Genomic DNA, 4,286 nt, shown 5'->3' on the forward strand with positions numbered 1-4,286 from the left:
AGCCCCACAGCATCCAGTTCTCACCAGCCCCACAGCATCAGTATCTACAGGAAGCACCACTGACTGTGCAGAGTTCACACAGGGGTATCTGCAAGACAAGTTGTGGGCCAGGGATCTGATGCAGAGACTCCTGAGATAGTAACTCACAAGACTGAGCGCGCAGTAAAACCCTATAAATTATGAAGTGCTCTGAACGGCCCGTGGAACACTCACATGCTGCAGAAACAGCTATTCTTAGTTAAAGTTAGTTCTGCATTTACACAGACTCAATCCTCATACCCAGCCATTTTGCCTGGACATCTGTTCCTCAGCGGATTCATCTCTTCTACATCTGCATTTCATTAATTAAATTAATCAACTAAGACGATGAGCTGCTACTGGATCTTCTATGCTTACTCTTTTTTTTTTTTTTTTAAATTTTTGTTCACTTTAGTTAAGTATAGGGAGGCACAAATAATGTCAACAAATTCTTAATCCATCACCTCAATCCACAAGTCCATAGATAGTCTTTATTGATTTTTGTTTTCAATTTGTTTTTGATGTGTATGAGTGTTTTGCCTGAATGTTTTGTCTATCTATCTATCTATCTATCTATCTATCTATCTATCTATCTATCTATCTATCTAGACAGAGTTTCTCGTGGCTGTCCTTGAGCTCAGAGGTCTGTCTACTGAGTGCTGAGATGGAAGCCAGAAGTGGATGTCAGATTCTGAGACTGGAGTCACATATACTTGTGAGTAGCCATGTGGGTGCTAGAACTTAAATCCAAAAAGAGTAGCCAGTGCTTTATTTACTGAGCCATTTCTACAGCCCTTATAAGTAGTCTTAAACATGAAAATAACTAGTTTGGCAACTGGGTTGAGATACCATTTAATTTATAGTTTAGTAAGGAATATTGTTGGGAAGGAAGATGCTAAAATTATGTATTTTGGAAATATTTATTATATTACATGATGTTGAGCTTAAGGATAACATATATTTGTGCATACTAAAGTTTTAATCAAACTTTTAAAAAATCTTATTAGCACCACAATAATTGTAGTACACAATCATCTACCAACAGTTTCTGAGACACAATTGTTTTGGATATCACTGGCTTAAAGCTGTTTTTCATAAAACTGCCTGTTTGAGCTTCGAAGTTCTACTTTCATATTTAAAAAACTTCTTGGGCCACAATTATAGTTGAGAACACACTTTGTCTAGAGCTGTTTAAGTAACAATGGATCTCAGAGCAAATTCCAGTGACTGGAGGTCGTTCTCAGTTCTACCTCACTCAGTAGACAGACCTTTCTCTCAGAAACTTCAACAAACAAAAAATTCAAATAAATTGTCTCTGTTGTTTTTTTTTACCAAGTGAAGACTCAACAAAATTAGGACTGCAGTTTCAATCCACTGTATTCTAGAATACACTCATGACCAGTTCAAAGGAAGGAAATGAAGAAAGCCATCAGAAGATTCTTGCTACAAGACATCAAGGGACAGTTACAGAATTTCACCTTGTGTGTTATTGAGCTCAATAATCTGTTCATGTTTTCCCATTGCTTACTTTATTTTTAATAACAAATCACCAAAAAAAAAAAAAAAAACAAAACCCAAAAAGCAAAAAGAAACCCAGAAGCATAGGAACCCTTGCAATCAAAGCTGAACAACGCTAATTTAGAAGATCAGCGATTCCATGGTGACGGAAAGCCATGCTTCACAGAGATGTGAAATGCATTTTCTTCAGCTGCATGTGACAAACATCTGGCTTTGATCCACAAATATCATTTAAGTAACTTCTAAGCTTTGAAGTAAACGCTAGGTGTTTCTATCAGCAGAGCTGTCTCAGACTTGGTACTTACCTTTCCATTAAAAATGCACTCTAATGAACTTATTGGCACTAAGAGCTCATTACACAATAGAACAGCTACCAAACAATACAATGGCAATATGCAAATGCTTCTGCGGTGACTTCTTATCTATTTCCTCTGTACTTCATGTACACCTAGCCTACGGCATCCACATTCGCCAGTAACTCCCCAGAGGTAAGCAGCCAGGCCAACAGGACAGGAGAGAAGTGTCAGAGGGACACACAGCAGCATGAGGGGAAGGAAGCCACATGGTCTTAGAAATGGCTTGTCACACACCAGAACAAGAGTGGCGATAAATGACACAAAATCTCGTGACAAGAATCTTGTTATAAAGCCTGTTGATGAAATGACGAGAGAGCAGCTGTCGACTGCTTCCCTGGAAGCAACACAAACATTCTCCTTACTTAGTTACATTTTAATTATATCACAAATGGATTTCTTTTGCTCAAGTCTGCATGTTACATGTTCTACCGTATGTTAAAAATGTGTGTATGTGAACTGATGGCAATGCCTAAGTAGTAATGAGCTTTTACTTCCCAGGGTAACTGGCAGCCCACAACCATGCGAGGCCATATTTTCACAATGACTAAAACTCATGAAGAAATCTGAAGAATTTCTTCATGTTAAATGATCACCTTTGATTATACTAGCAGAGGGTTACAAAGCAAAGTGAATGTTAGCAAGAAGCAGAAGTAACAAAGCCACCACAAAACAATAAAGTGGGTCAGGGGGATGGTTCAGTGGGTAGAGACACTTGTTGCCAAGCCTGATGACCACAGTTCTCTTCCTGGACACTGCACACAGAACTGACCCCTATAACTTGTCCTTTGACCTCACACATCAAATAAATAAATATAGTACAATACAATAAAGAGAATGAGGTCATTGTTCTATATAAATTTAAATTACCTTATTTAAGAACAGCAGAGGTACCTTTTCTTGTTTTTTAAAGTGAAACTTCACAGGAAACATCTTGAAAATGAATCAACAGTGAAGCTAGACATGTGGCAGAAGTCTTGGGAGGGGCGCGAGGGGAGAAGAGTTTGTCTGCCCTCCCTCAGGTATGCAGGGTGACACGGAGAAAGCAAACAGATTCAAAACCCCAGCTCCAAGACAACTTAGAAAGTCCTTCTCTTAAAGGTGTCAGGGAGAGCTTTCTTAAAGAATTGGAGTCAAAAGAGCTTTATTTGGTCACCCCTGGAAATCGGTGTCTCAAGACTGAATTAATGGTCACCGGTTGAAAACAACCACAAGAATGCAATCAGTCTGTCTTTCTATAAGTCTGCATTACAAAACTTCTATATCAATGGCTCTCAACCTTCCAAATGCCGTGCCCCTTAATACAGTTCCTCATGTTGTGGTGACCCCCCAACCATAAATTTTTGTTAAGACTTCATAAATATAGTCTTGCTACTATTCTGAACTGCAATGTAAATATCTGACAACAGGACATCTGATCCGAGCTCCCTGTGAGAGTGCTCTTTAAGGAGTCTCAGAGCAACCACAGGCTGAGAAGCTACACAGGGGCACTTCTAACAGTCTCCCGTGGCACGCATTTCTGGTACTTTATCTCTCTAGAAGAAAAACCTAAACACGCGCTGTTCTCCTGGGTTACAGGTTCAATATTTACTCATGGCCAAGAGCATAACACAGTTTCTGCAGCAGAATTAACTGAGCTGCTTTTCAAAAGAGGGACGGAGGAGGGAGCGAGAGTGAGACTGAGAGCGAGAGCCAGAGAGAGAGCGAGCAATCATCCAGCAAGAGAGAGAGAGAGAGAGAGAGAGAGAGAGAGAGAGAGAGAGAGAGAGAAAGTGCGAGAGAGAAGTGTGAGAGCGAGCAAGATCATGATACTGAGGGGCAGCAAGTAGTCAAGGACCTCAGTGAAGCCCTGCTAAAGCAGCCCCCGTAGGGGCTCTGGGAGGACTCTGCAGCGCCGGCCTCGGGGCATCTGGGCTATGAGAGGACTCTGAGTGCTTCATTCCTATCCCATCTGCCACTGCTGATTCTGTCCGTGAAGAAGGAGTGACTGGCTAATTCAGAGCATGTCCCACATGAAGGAATTCAATAGTTTCTCCTCCTTCCTGTATTCTCTTTATGTTATGGTTGTATCATTCCATCCCAGGTCATGAGAGGACAATGATTCGGTCACAAACATCTGCAGAAGGTGCACTCCAGCTTAATGCTATAGGAACTACAGAAATATCACTTCCCAATCAGGAGTAATTTGGGAAATTTCAAACACCTATAGTAGTGGAAGTAAAGTGCTGATTAGCCCCCACAGGGCATAAGCAACAAAATCACACACACACACACACACACACACACACACACACACACACACACACACACACACACACAAAATGACTCTCACTTTGTGTTTACCATCTGTACTGACTGGCTTTGTTTGTCAACTTGACACAGGCTGGAGTTATCACA

General features: G+C 40.8%; 1 protein-coding gene across 1 annotated transcript in view; it reads right to left on the bottom strand.

The window, feature by feature from the left end:
• Positions 1-4,286, bottom strand: part of Thumpd2 (THUMP domain containing 2) — a 41,874-nt gene that overhangs the window by 6,537 nt on the left and 31,051 nt on the right. The window lies entirely within an intron of this gene.

The sequence above is a fragment of the Mus pahari genome, chromosome 18, assembly GCF_900095145.1.
Source record: "Mus pahari chromosome 18, PAHARI_EIJ_v1.1, whole genome shotgun sequence".
Classification (NCBI taxonomy): domain Eukaryota; kingdom Metazoa; phylum Chordata; class Mammalia; order Rodentia; family Muridae; genus Mus; species Mus pahari.